The sequence below is a fragment of the Coptis chinensis genome, chromosome 2 (genome assembly GCF_015680905.1).
Source record: "Coptis chinensis isolate HL-2020 chromosome 2, ASM1568090v1, whole genome shotgun sequence".
NCBI lineage: Eukaryota > Viridiplantae > Streptophyta > Magnoliopsida > Ranunculales > Ranunculaceae > Coptis > Coptis chinensis.
The window spans coordinates 22187559-22202739 of record NC_141457.1 but is presented as its reverse complement, the minus strand read 5'-3'; the positions used below and the strand labels follow the sequence as shown (position 1 = coordinate 22202739).

Below are 15181 nucleotides of genomic sequence, written 5' to 3'. Positions count from 1 at the left end.
TCGTCGATAAAAGTTCAGAAAATTTGAAAATTTTAGCATTATTAGCGGCGTTTTTATCGTCGATAAAAGTTAATTTTTTTTGAAAATTTTAGCTTTATTAGTGACGTTTTAATCATCACTATAAGTCCAATTTTTTTTAAAAAAAAGATAGTATTAGCAGCGTTTTTAGTGTCCCTAGAGATAACAATAATTTGAAACTTTGTTCATATAAGCGATGTTTTTATCGTCGTTAAAGATTTAAAATATTTGAATTTTGTGTGTTTTTAGCAATGTTTCTATCGTCGACGAAGCTAAAACGAATTTAAAAAATTGGCATCATAAGCGACGTTCTAATCGTCGCTGGAGTCCAAAAAAGTCTATTCGTTGTGTTCATATTCCGACACTACATGCGCTACAGAAGACTATTTTTATCACTAATATCGTTGCCAATTGTGCCCCATTTGTACAAATTATTTTTCACTGTCCCCCAACTATCATTTAACAAATAAACCTAAAAACCAAAAACATAACATCAAATATCTAATAATATGTAATAAATAACAAATTTTCAATAAATAAAATTTGGTCAATTTACTCTGTTATAAACAAATGAGTTGCATATTTTTTTTTTCTAAACTCTTCTTAATAATAAAGGTATTAACTTAACAAAAACAATTCTAAACATCCCCCAAGTAGCTTTCAAATAAAACTATCTTCACTAAAAAGAAAAAAAATGACATAAAATAGCATATAGATTCATCTTAGGCCTCTTGCAATTCCAAACCGCCATTTCTTCATTCACTCCTCTTTTGATGTACGTTTATTTGCACACGAAAATATTATCTATTAGACCTTTTGCATTGTAGAGCATAATAACATGAGGAAGCAATATACAAACAACTGAAATCATAAACAATACTAACACAAGGTTCTTCGTCCTGTTCGTTTAAGCAAATAAATTAAAGTTGTGATTATGGCTGAAGAATCCCAAGTTTAATCGAATCCGTCCAAAATGAATGTGGGTGCTAACATATAATATATGTCACCGTAAGCTGGTAGCATATATCTGCTACTGCCAATTCATTTGAGATGTTCACTACATGTCCACTCTTTATAGCATAATACTCGCAAACTTATACACCAGTCTAAAAGTTAATAATAGGAACGATTCATCGATGTGAAAATTAGCATAGGAATACAAGTTTAGGCCACAGTGTTTTTTCATTTTATTGTAGTATTTGTAGTGAACAACGTGTTAGGTGTGTAGACTGTAGCAAATCTGCAAAGTCCAGCATCAGGGAGGCTCTCACCCCATAGCCTCATAATGAACCACTCCAAATTTGCAAAGTCCAGCAAATCTGCAAAGTTGTGATCCTTCACTTAACATGCATGCGCCTAGCTGTCCATGTTAACTTGAAGTTATCTAAAATGTATGGAAACGCAAAAAGGTGTAATACAGTAATACTGTCATGACACATTTTTAAGCTATAATCTCTTTTTCTGTCTTTTTCTTTTTGGTAATTACCAGATATACATGTATTAATGTATATATTTAAGGTTCCAGGCTTACAGAAGATATATCCCTCTCTAATACATCAATTAACCAGGGTGGAGGCATAGTTGTCCACTCCACAGTAGAGGGGATTAAATGATATAAGAGGCTGTCGGGTGTGCAACTTGGTTATCAGATCTATGCACCCATTTGATGCAAACATGTTCATAGGACCATATTATAGCTATTGCATCAGTTAATATTGGTTCAGAAGTCCCTGAAAGACTGAACTGTTGTTGCTTTAGGTAGTTAGTAGCACATGCCTCAGCGTCCACTTCTATTTCTAGGTTGGTGGTGACAAAGTTCCTGCTCCATGATATTGCTCGGGCGTCGGAGAATTCCTTTGCATTTTGCCTCTTCACAATTTCTTGTTTTGTCTCTGTCAGATCCCGCATCAATGAAAAAACCATTATAATCACGCAGTGCATATCCAAAAGAAGCCTCACTAGTTTGTTTGTAGCTTGCAATAATCCACATTGAGTTTAAGATGACTCATAAAAGGTGGTGTCTAGACGTCTAGTTACTATTATTGGCCTGAATTTTTGTCTTCACTTCTTTTGGTTTCAAGACCCTTGGATCATCAAAGAACTTCTGAGTGGTGTAGGCGTGTAGATTACTCTATAAAAATCTGGAAGCTTGTGGTTAGCCAATATATTACGTCTTTCTAACCGGATATTCCAATAGATCATCAAACAAAATGCCTTCCAGATGTTTGTATCAATAATGGGCCAATCTGTTGGTGGATTAAACCAATGATAAGTTCTCAATATGGGTTAGTCTTATGTGCCATGGTATAGACTATAGAGTACCAGCGACTCAGAGAGCCTTGGTAAAAGAACAAGTGAGAAGAATGTGTTGAATAAATTTTATTGTCGTTCGACATAGAAGATGAGTTCTGTCAGGTATGTGGAAAAGCCTAGCAAGGTGCTCTCTAGTGGGTACTATACCGTGGACTCTGGTAACATTTCCAAGAAAAGAGGGAGTCTCTAGGATTGTTTTCATTCTAGCAGAAGGCCATGTTTGTTTTATTAGCGACAGTGGTAATAGACTGCGTACATATGACATGATTCCCTAACACCAGCCTTGGGCTCCATTGGCTCTACCGCTGTATACTATGGAGTTTAAATAACTACTGTTGAATCTCATTTCGCAAAACTTGACCAAATTTAAATAACCACCGATGAGTCTCCCATAACTGATAACTCCATTGGCAGTTAGATTCCACCATGGCACGGGGGGTTACCTCAAAAGGCCTCGGGATGTAGTATTTAGGGATTAGAGTCCACTCTTTCCATTGAAATACTTCTTTATTGCTTTGCGAGACTAGCTTTCATAGAGATGATGATCATCTAATCAATTTTGGGACTGATGTACATGCAGTGGCGGAGCCAGGAAATTGAGTGAGGGTGAGCCAACCCCGACAGCCAAGCATACAAAAAAAAAACTCATTTTTTTAACTAATATTTCAAACCCGATCACAAAACAAGTATAAAATGAACATCAAAAATCATATATAAAGGTAACAATAATAAGTGTATTAAAAAAGAAATGAATAATCTAATCATTGTGAACTCTAATATATTTGATTTCGGCTGGTACACCATGGTGTCTTAGGCTTGCTATGTTCTCATCCCATTCTCGTTTTCTGCTCATGGAGGAGCCAACTCCCCCTGTGAAGTAGACTCCTAAGGAAACTAACTGAAGGAATAATTTGTTTCTCTAAACTCCTTGACAAGACAGGTTTGTTGGACGAGATAAATTTTCCAAGATTGAGTCCAAGAATGTCGAGGTCATTTGAAAAACTTTAGCTTGGGTTCTAGAATTTTATCAAGATTAGAAAAGAGTAATTGAGAGGCGATTGGCAATGGTGTTTGAGATGTGGGCATCGGTGAGACCATAGGTTTGAGAGAGAGAGAGGATTGCGTTAGGTTTAGTTAGTGTGAATCTTTTTAATATATTTCTTTTAAAGTTTTGAGAGCTGATTCGTGAATAAACCACATGAGTTTATGAGGTAATCTACTATGAAATTTGGGTTTGAGATGATATGTTTTTGGATAGAGATGAATCTAATGAGTTATGGATTATGGAACGATACAAATGGGTAATTGTTGATTGAGATTTTCTAACATTTAGTACTATTTATGCAATCTGCATACAAACTGATGGAATGTTGTGCAGAAGAAATAAGTTTAAGTTGAAATTTACAGCTTTCTAATAAGCTTTTTGGGTATTGAGAAAAGTACATTTTTTTTTTTTCTAGAAAGTGAGGGTACGCCAGGTGTACCACTGGACCCCCTGGTCCGCCCATCGTACATGTCCGAGTTCGCAGACAGAGATTACTCAAAATGATACTACTCATGGGTTGCATGTTACTAAAAGGCCACTCTTAGGAATCAACTTCGTTCCCAATCATTCTATCCCCTTCTAAGTGCAACCTTACATACTACAATTATGTGCCCCCTTCCCTCCACGTAATCTGATACCCTTCCTCTTTTATTGTTGGTTAAGATGTACTTTTCTCCAAATTGTTCCTTCAAAGGTCTTTCTCCAACCCAAATATAATCCCAAAAGTAATTAGATTCAGCCGCATTACTAGGTGCAAAAGCTACACCTTCGACGCCATCCCAAAACACCCGTGCCACCTGGGGCAAAACTTGATAACAACTGAAATTGGTGCCCTAACCATGTCTTGCTCAGTATAGCCACCGAATTTTGGTTAAGATTATATCATTCACCACAGATCTAATAACACCGGTCCATCAATTTATCTGAAACCATCCTAAAAAACACCTCTTTTTTTACAAGGCACATATTATTATTATTTTTCCTATTTTCTTTGTTTTTATTGGCAAGCAAGGTTGTTAACGGGACCCCTACCCTTGTCATTAATAAAATAAAGCTGGTTACATTCTCTCATAACCTATTTCTCTACTCTCTTTTTTTTGTAAATATTTTTCTAATATCCTCAGAAAATGAGCTTGGTATAACCTCAATGAACCTAGCAACACAAATGAATCTTTGCTTGTGCTGCTCCAATAGGATATACGCTTGCCCCCACAAAGGACTTTTCAAGGGAGTTTACCGTCAAGTTCTTAAGAACCTGAAACATACTAACTCCTAACATCTACCAAGAGAATGTGGCGGCAGAAAATAAAGCATGCAGCCATTGGTAAAATTACTACTACATATAGAGAAAACTGGTAAACTATTAAGTTATTTTACACAGCATAAAGCTGGTAAACTATAACTTGGGGACAACTAAATAAAGGCAACCCAAAGGATAGTGATGCCTTATATGGAGGGTTATTCATTCTATGGGACTTCAAACAACTAAAACCCAATCAAACAACACCAACACATATAAGAAAATAGTTAAATTCATAAATCATACCACATTGAAGGAGGACCACCAAGCTTCTCCATGAGATAGTCCAACTGGCGTTGTTGTTGTTGAATTTGCGCCTGGTGTGTTGCTTGTGTCTCTTGAGCCGCTTCCTTCCATTCTCGCAACTCTTCCAACTGAGACTTTGCCTCCTCTGCCCTTGCTCTCAACTGATCCACATCCGGGTGCCCATATCTAGCCACACGTTTACGGGATGGGGGTGCCTCGCCATGTCCAAGACCACGTTTATAACCAGGTCTTACGCCCAAGACTTCATCAAAAATCTCTTCTTCACCAAAGGGTTAGAACCTTCCGTGTAGGTTGATTTTGTAGTTCCACCATTCTCTCCCTGAAAGAAAACAAATAGATATAACTATCTCAAAAAAGTACAATTTAGCTAACTTAAAGGGTAAGTACGAGTTAATTACATAATTATTTTCTGCTTCATGAGAAACCCAGCCTTTTTTCTCACTGAAATGAGTCTTACGATATAGTGCGATCATCCCAGCCTCTTGTTGAGTCTCGGGATCAACCGGCTGTGTCATTTCAAAAGACAGACAAACTTCCAAAGTTAGTACTTAAAAAAAAACTATTTATAATATCTAAAATTAATCAATTAAGTGTACCATGTCAGGACGGATCCGCACAAAAGATTTTGAACCAGCACAATGGTTGACGACAAGGCATGAGCGGCTGTATTGGTTATGCGTACTAACATCCTGGGTTAAAACAAATAAACAATGCATCATAAAAAGAACTATTATAATGTGTATAAGTACAACAACCAGCCTTTTAGCACTACCACTTCCCACATTGAATTTGGCCGCCATAACCTCTTCTTTAAAAAGAGGAGTAAACTCACTTACCTTGAACTTATCTGTTTCCCACAGATCGCACCATCTCTCCTAAGAATCTTGTGATACACCATTAAATGGGTGTTGACGTTTGTTCACATTATTTGGAATCCTCACGTAGTACTTGTGAAGGGCACACCTATGATCTCTGAAACGATCCCTAATATAATTATTAACAGTAGTTTCGACATGTGGTAGATGGATGTCCATGTCAAACTTTTCCTACAAAAACAAATAAAATAAAATACAGACAAGGATATCATAAGGACGTAATTTTCAGCACGATGCTTTAAAGAGTTTAGTAAAAGAAACAATTAATAAGCAAACATCAATTACCAAAACAAGCTTGTGAAGACTTTTCCTTTGATCATCAGTCACGTCTTTCCAGTAATGGGCAAAAGGCGGTATTCTAAACCTAGCAATGACGCCAAGCTCGGTGATCCATTGTTGGCTCCAATTGCATATAGGCCTATCTTTCCCAATAGCAATCTCTATCCTCGGTTTTCCACCCCCTCGCACTAAGTGGTTCTTCAGAATTAGGTTTTGGGTCTTCTTTCTAGGCTCCCGTTTTTTGGCTTTAATAATTATTTAGAAGACAAGATATTTGTTAGTAAGTATTGTACTAACACTAGCAGAACCGTAAAAGATTAGTATGAAGAAGAATAGTACAAAATTAAGAAAGAATTATACCAACACTAGAACCATCTTGCGCGGGCTGAGTGGCCTGAGACTGTGATGTAACACGAGTACGGGGTGGACGACCAGGTGCCATAGCTACATCAAAGCAAATTAAATAGTAATACTTTTAAACAAAAGGCAATAAAAGAATAGTAAGAAGAGTACAATATCAAAAGGCAATAAAAGAAAAGTAAGAAAAGTACAATACTTTTAAACAAAAGGCAATAAAAGAAGAGTAAGAAGAGTACAATATCAAAAGGCAATAAAAACAAAGCCTACAAGTATGAATGTGTGATATACATTTATAAGTATTTGATAAATATATATTATTATAGAAGAAAAATAACAAGCTTTTACATTAATTATGATTAATCAATATCAGTATCATTATCACTCGAAAGAATCTCCTCTTCAGTACAATATTCTATCAATGTATCATCTTCTTTAGTGTCATAGTCATTGGTCATAATTGTATCGTCAGTCTGGTTAGAATCCACAATATTGTTAAAGACCTCATTTGCATCAACCTCTTCAGCCTCATCTAGGTTCACATCATCTCTATTCATTTGCACAACCGTAACTTCATCACTTTGAATTTCATCAACTATGAGTTGCTCCTCTTGTTGATAAGTCTCAGCATTCTGATGTACTCCGATTTCTTCCTCTTTCTCTAGAACATCAAACGTGTTCCTATGAACTATCTTCTGTGCAACTTGCCAATCACCACGCAATTTGGTGTCTGCAATATAGAATACTTAACTTGTTTGTGTGGCCAACACAAATGGATCATCTTTATACCACTTCCTAGACACATTAACACTAATGAAATATCTATCTACATGGATTCCTATTTTTTTGTTACTAACATCCCACCAATCACACTTGAAAAGCCAAACTCGTTTTCCAAATATATATTCTAACTCTATAACATCCGCTAGGACACCATAAAAGTCGATATCATTTGATTGGTCATCCCCTTTAACAACCACACCACTATTTTGAGTCCGTAGAGTTTTCTCACGATCCTTGGTATGAAACCTAACTCCATTGATAATGCAACCACTATATCGAGTCACACGATGATCGGGACCGCATGATAGTGAATATAAATCATCGGTTGCCTTACGAGATTTCTCATAATATAGTTGTTCCATCTATCAAATGGAAAAAAAAATTAATAATAATTTAAGATCCTTCGTAATCGAGTGAACCTAACTACATGTCAACTTAATTTAACACTTACACGAGCCCGGAACCATTCAACAAAATGTTGTTCCTACCTTTGTTCCAAATCATGAGAGCTGTGCTTTTGTAGCTCAACCATATGCTCACTGCAAAATGAGTATTATTATCTTTTGTGATTGATTTAACACAATTTACACAAGACACATCTAGTCAGAAAAGACACTTACTCTAAATATGATGATATTTCTTTTGAATTGTTTAACACATAATATCGAGCCTTGTTGAAATCCTTTGAACTCATTGTTATATAATTCGAAGCTCCTAATGGTCTAACATTTTGTGAGAAAACATACAATCCTTTGGTTTGTTTCACTTGACCACCGTCGTAGTTACGATCTTCACGGTTGAACCGCGTTTCAATTCCTTGGAGATACATTGAACAAAAAGTGAGACATTCAGAGTCAACGTACGCTTCTGCAATGGAACCTTCTGGGTGTGCCCTATTACGAACATATTGTTTGAGAGTTTTGAGAAATCTGCGATAAAGTGTTATATAAGCAAAGTTAGATGAGGGTATCAAAGTATGACAGTATTTTAGCATCAAAATGAGTAGAATATAATTTATGAACATCACCTCTCAATAGGATACATCCACCGGTATTGTACAGGTCCACCAACTATTGCCTCACGAGGCAAGTGGACTGCCAAGTGGACCATGACGTCAAAGAATGCTGGTGGAAAAATCAATTCGACCTTACAAAGTATCACTGCAATGTCCTTTTCCAATTTCTCGAGTAATTCTACTTTTAATGTTTTGCAGCAAAGCTCTCTAAAGAAGAATCCTAGTTCAATTAGAGCAGAAGATACGTCACTAGCCAAAAAACCATGAAGTGCAACTGGGAGAACTCGTTATAAAAGTACATGACAATCATGACTCTTCAGTCCATGTACTTTGCAGTCTGTAATATTTACACATCGAGAAATATTTGACGATAACCATCTGAAACTTCACCGTTTTCAACCACTTTCGCAAAAAATCCTTCTTTCAAAGAAGAGACAATGTATAACATGCGGGGGTACAACAAATTTATTACCCCTTGGAATTAGATGCAACTCTTGTCTAATACCCAATTCGCCAAATCCAACCGAAGCTTTTCTTGAATCTTTTGTCTTCCCATCTAGGTTCAACAATGTCCCTAAAACACTTTCACAAATATTCTTCTCTGTGTGCATAACATCAATGTTGTGGGGTAATTTAAGGGTACGCCAATAGGGTAATCGAAAAATATGCTATGTTTTGTCCAGTTCAACTCAGTCTCAGTACGCTTCCTCTTCTTGTATTATGGATGCTTTCCATACCCTTGTTCCTCAACATGTTCTAACTGCTTTAACACATCTTCCCCAGTCAACTTGTTAGGAGGCAACTTGCTCCAATTGTTTCCACTGAATAACTGCCTAGCACGCTTTGTCAAAGGATGTCGTGGCTGCAAAAACCTACAATGGTTCATATAACATAACTTCCTGCCATTTTTCAAGTACATAGAACATGTATCCTTGTTGCAAGTTGGACATGCTAGTTTGCCTTTTGTAGACCAACCGGATAAATTAGCAAATGCAGGAAAGTCATTTATAGTCCATAGTAATGCAGCGTGCAACCCGAAATGTTTGTTTAGTTCACGACATTACATCGTGATGTATCCACACCATGTACCCACAAAATCTTTCGGTTCCTCTATTAATGGTCAGAAATACCATCAATGTCATTTCCAAGAGCTTTAGGCCCGGGGGATAAGGAGAGACATGAAAATGAACGGCTCTTTCATACATTTCAAAGGGGCATATTATCGACATAAGCGATCGGCCACATGCTATAGATACTGCTCATGTCAGAAAAAGGGTTGAACCCGTCACTTGCTAGGCCAAGACGGACATTGCAGGGATCACTAGAAAACCACTAATGTTCCTTGTCAAACTCTTTCCAAGCTTCAGAATCAACAGGATGTCGAAGTATATTCTCCTCCCCAACTCGCTTCTCCTTGTGCCATCTCATGTCCTCAGCGGTCATCCTCGACATAAATAACCGCTGAAGTCTTGGCTTAAGTGGAAAATACTGTAATACTTTCACGGGTACTTTTTTAGTCTTACCTTCATTAATTTTATACCTCGATGCATTGCAAACAGGGAAATTTTCAAGATCCTTGTTCTCTGTCCCCCAGAAGAGCACACAATCATATTGGCATGCATGTATTGAGATATAACCTAGCCCAAATCCCGCAGTAATTGCTTGGCCTCATAGTGAGATTTTGGGAGCCTCTCACCTGCAGGTAGTGCTGACTTAACCAACGCAAGAACCATGTCAAAAGATTTGTTGCTCCAACGATTAATTATCTTCAAATGGAACATCTTCATGAGAAAATCCAACGTACTATATTTCTCACACCCCGGATAGAGAGGTTGACGCGCTTCGTTTAAGAGTCTATCAAATGACATTGTATTTCCATCACTCGTATTATGATGGCCAGCAAATGCACCCCCGTCAGTTGCATCGGGTATGTAACTACTGCTAGCTTCCCCATGTTGGATGTCCGACGCTTGATTGTCTCTATGTGTTGATTGTCTCACATCTTCAAGCATGTCATCCAAACCATCATAGCGTACACCTTCACCACCTAAATCAGTATCATCATCGTCGTCATCACTTGCCACGTCTAAAGGTTCTCCGTGGTATATCCAAGAAGTATAATCTTTGTCAAAACCATTATCATACAAATGATCTTTTACTTCTTGGAAGTGTCGGTACATCCTATTATTGCACTTCTTGCATGGACAACGGGCCCTACCTGCACCGTCTAAATGATTGCTAGCAAGAGCAATAAAATCCCTAATACCTTGGGCATATTGAATAGGCCTATGTGGCATATTCAACCAACTCTTATCCATATTTGTTCCTATTAAAAATTCATTAGACAAAATGATCATTTAACTAAAAAATAATAAATAAACAACAAACACCATGCATTTCACAACATTTTCCACATTAACCATATTGTCTCCTTATGACTCGAGGATTTAAATGTGTGAGCCTATTTAACATATCACATTCTAAATTAAACGTAAAGGTCGTGTTTGTTAGTATTTCTCACCTATTGATTTTCTAGTATGTTACAAGGTTCTAAAAGCATGGTGTGGGACTAAAACAAACTATTTCCCTCTCACTACATGCCAAATATATAGGAAGCAAAAATGAGGCTGCTACGACATGTACTTCAAGGCACTGGATTCAAACTCCATTACTAAACTCATTTAAGAATAACAAATACTAGGATGCTACCGGACCTCGGATAAACTTGCAATAACTTCGTCACTAATCGGACTATTCTGAAACTAACTCATAGGTGCCTCTGTAAGAAAAAAATGGGTCAATATAATCTTGTTAAGTTATGTAGCGTCTTGACAATTCAGATTAACTAAAAAGACTCACAAATCCATTAAGCATATATATCTAACGAATTAACTTATCATACCCTGTAATTAAAAATGAATCCTAATATATAATCATACATGCAAAATATCAAAACTGCAAGAAATAATTTATCTTTCAACATATAAATTATGTCACAAACATAGAACATACTCCTTTTAGTAGTAATCATTGAGCAAGAAAAACTAAACAAAACTTTGTAAAAATATTTAAGAACAATCAAGAAAGCAATAAAAGGTGAAAGCAAAAATAAGACTTGCAAAAATTTAAGAGAAAAAAAAATCATCTCTATAAAATGTAGGCTTTGACCAGTAACTAGAATGTTCGTTCCAAAATTGAAAACATAAAATTATGAGGGGTATGAAAACATAAAAATCAATTAAATCAAGTAAGAGATGCAACCATCAGACTATGTATCAGCCAAGCTAATGAAATCTACTTTATCCAAACCTATTATGTTCTTCTATCCCTAACCAAATCACATATTTTCACTCTTGTACAGTATGAAGTGGCTATCATATAATATTAAATTCTATTTTATAGTGATAATAAAAAGGAAATAAAATAGGTGAAGAAAGTGGGTGTTGTTTCTTGTAGTGGCTTCACCTTTGTTTAATTTCATAGAGAGGGAGAGATAGATAGAGAGCTCCTGTTGTTACTTTGACCTTTTGTTACAAACCATGCTATTAAAAACTAGTGAATATAAATTTCTATGAAGCATTTTATCAATTAGTAAGGAAAGGATATCAAACTAACACACCAATACAAAACTAGTCAAGCCTCTCTTCATAAAACAGTTCATAGGTTAAGGGGTTTCATAATTTAAGGTTTCTAGAAGATGAACGAGAGTGTAAAGTGTACCAATTGATAATGAAGTTTGATTTACGCTGTCAATGTACAGGGAAGTTAATGCTCTTCACCTTTTGTTAGCGCAAGGCTAATCTGAGAGCTCCTATCTTTGTGTAAGAACCTGCGAAACAATGTTTTATCAGATAACCAATATTAAGGTAAGGGTTCTGGTAGTTGGGATTGAAATAGCCTCACCTTTAGCCACCTCAAGCCAAAGGTTGGTGTATTTATTCGAATGGTTGCCGCGATTCAGTATTGAGAAAGATGAAATGTGGGAGAAGGGGAGGAAAGACGGGTTTTAAATTTGGTTATTTTCTATTTTGGAGACTTAGGGTTTCCTATTTAATTTTTTCTTTGTGTTTTCTTAAAACAATGGGGGAGGCAACAGCTAAAAATATAGCGGGCTCGACCGAAAAATATAGCGCCATTTATAAGAAAATTTTGTCACTAAACTAATTAGATATAAACTGAATTATAAAGTGGATTAGCGACGAATATTTTGACGTGGTTGAAATCCCATTAGTAAGAACAGTTTGAAAAAACGTCGGTAATGAAATACAATCACCAACGCTAAAAAACATAGCTAAATAGAAAAATCAATTTACGTCGTTGACTTCGTCGCCAAAATTCTATTTTCGTTCTACAAATAATGATTGCCACTTTTGGCTACGCTAAAAACGTCGTCAAAAATATTTTTCAAAAGCAAGTTAGAATAGTATGGGCAACGATTAAAAACGTCGCCAAAAGTGACCATTGGCTACGATATACTGTCGTCGCTAAAACTTTTGTCGCCAAAGACCCTGTTTCTTGTAGTGTGATATGTATTCATTGATTTTTTTTTGGGAGTATAGAAAGTCCTTGTCTCATGACTAGTAGTAGGTTTGTACACTTGATTGGAATATTTTTTTTCTAGCCTTCCATCACATTAAAGTATTTAATTTGGATTCAACTTGTTTTATTATAGTTGAACTTTTGATAATTGTATGCACTTGTGTTAGGAGGAGGTAGGGAAGCAGCAGACATTCCTTACAACTGCTGGGCGGAAGTTCCCCAATGTTTTACAGTAAGTTGGAAACTCTTTTTTTGTTCCGATAAGAGTAAGTGGATACTACTGGCATTCCTTGCAACTGCTGGAAGTTCCCTAGGGTTTGCAGTAAGTTGGATACTCTTAAGCAGGCATGTTATGATTGTGTTACTCTTCATAGTGGTGTTAGATTTGTTGAAGTGTTCACTGATCATGTTGTGATAAATTGATTGAGGTGTAACCTCTCTTTCTTTCCCTCTTTTGCAGCCCTATGGCTTGTCATACGGATCTCAGTTTAGTTACGTCATGAGCTCATGAATCACGTATATTTTCAGGGAGAACACAACAATTGCTAAGAAGGTAGTTATCTGCAATTTAATGTCTATTGAAGTATATACAGTTAGTTGAATTTTATCAATTCATAACCGAAATAGTATTATATCAACTTAATGAAATGTTTCTATATGGGTTGATGTTGTAGTCATATTTTGGTTCGAAGATATAGCACATCTATATCTAGGTATATATGTTCACAATATGGTAGTCAATCTTTGTAATGCTTGTGCGAGAAAATATGGAATCTAGCTTCACAAGTGGTTACTGCATTGTCTTTCTATTATTATGATTTTTTTTAAATGTAATGAAGATTAAATTAATGTACTGCCCCCTTCCAATCTCTTACCTAGTTGTTATATTTGTGGATATTGTATATCAGGTTTTCAACTTGGAAATGTGTTGCGACATTATTGGTGGTTATTTATGTTAAGATTAAGACCCAATTGAGACTTGTTGAACAAGCAGATACATGGAGCTTGCACAAGAAGGATCTGGTGTTTGGCATTGCTTTATTTCAACAGTTTATCTTTGCATTAGGTTTTTTTGGAGGGGAGACAATGGACAATTGTTCGGGTGATTAACGAAAGAGTAAGACCTTGGTAGGCTCATTAAGATGGATATATAGTCGATTAGAATATATATTTGTATGATGTGTTCAAATTTAATTAGTTTTTCAATGTTTTGGATCATGTAACATACGACATTTTGCAGAATATATTATATAATTGAGAAAGTTTTCAAACTTTATATGGATTATGTAATTGTCAAGTTTTTACAATAGAGTTAATTGTTTACAGCTTTAAATGCTTTCTACTGTAAATTATCTACAGGTGTGTGTATATATATTGAAATGAGGATTTTTTTTTTATTTTTTTCAAATTATGTTATGACGGTTGTAGAAAATCAGTCAAGAAACATTGTAATTTCTTGACGGTTTTTTGTTAAGAAATCATGTCGGATGCAGAGGAAGTGACACAATAGCTCTCCCATATTATGACGTTTTCAAATGAATATATATCATAAGGGCATGACCTTTTAAGACAGCTTTCTAGTAATCGTCATAAATTTAATGACGGTTTTGGTTGACTTTTTATGACGCCCCCAGTAATGACGGTTTTTTTCTCACCTAGAAGCCATCATCACAAGTATATAATGATAACTTTTAGCTGTCATTAAAAGTCATTTTTTTAGTAGTGTTAGCGACTTCTGTGTCGAGGATAACGAAGTCGGCTGGGTAGTAAAAATCTTGAACTTTAACTAGCATGTTTTCAACCACCCCCTTAGGATACTTAATAGAACGATCAGCTAATTGCAACATCATTTTAGTTGGTTGCATCTCTTGTAGACCTATTTGTTTATATAGATAATAAGGGAGTAAGTTAACACTCACCCCCAGGTCTAATAGCGCAGTCGTCATGTGGGTATCCCCTAAGGTGCATTGTATAGTGAGACGACCAGGGTCCTTATACTTAACGATTCCATTATGTTCAGATAGAGTGGGAAACTGTTAAGTTAAAAAAACGTCTTTAGGAATGTTCGTTTTCCACCTAGTAGTGCACAACTCTTTTAGAAACATAGCATGTTGTTGTAGTTCTTTAATAGCTTCAAGAAAAGGTAGGTTTATCGTTAGATTTTTAAAAACTTTCCTAATCTCGTCAAAATTTGTATCCCTATTTAACATGGCTAGTCTTTGGGGAAATGGTGGTTTCTCTCTATATTTAGCATACATATCAATAGGAGTTTTAACTTTGGCCGCTTTCCTCTTGGGTTGTGGTTTAACTGGTACATCTACAGGAGTAAAATCTTCAGATTCTATATCGGTATCTAGTAATTTTTTATTTTCAACGACCACTGGTGGTGT

The 15181-nt window shown here is 36.0% G+C and overlaps 1 long non-coding RNA gene across 1 annotated transcript; it reads right to left on the bottom strand.

The window, feature by feature from the left end:
* Nucleotides 1-5340: 5340 nt before the first annotated feature.
* On the bottom strand, nt 5341-6508 carry LOC147515377 (uncharacterized). The gene is made up of 4 exons (XR_015213420.1): nt 6104-6508; nt 5780-5989; nt 5540-5632; nt 5341-5449 (listed from the first exon to the last, which is right to left on the bottom strand). It is a non-coding gene; the product is annotated as an uncharacterized LOC147515377 (long non-coding RNA).
* Nucleotides 6509-15181: the final 8673 nt, after the last annotated feature.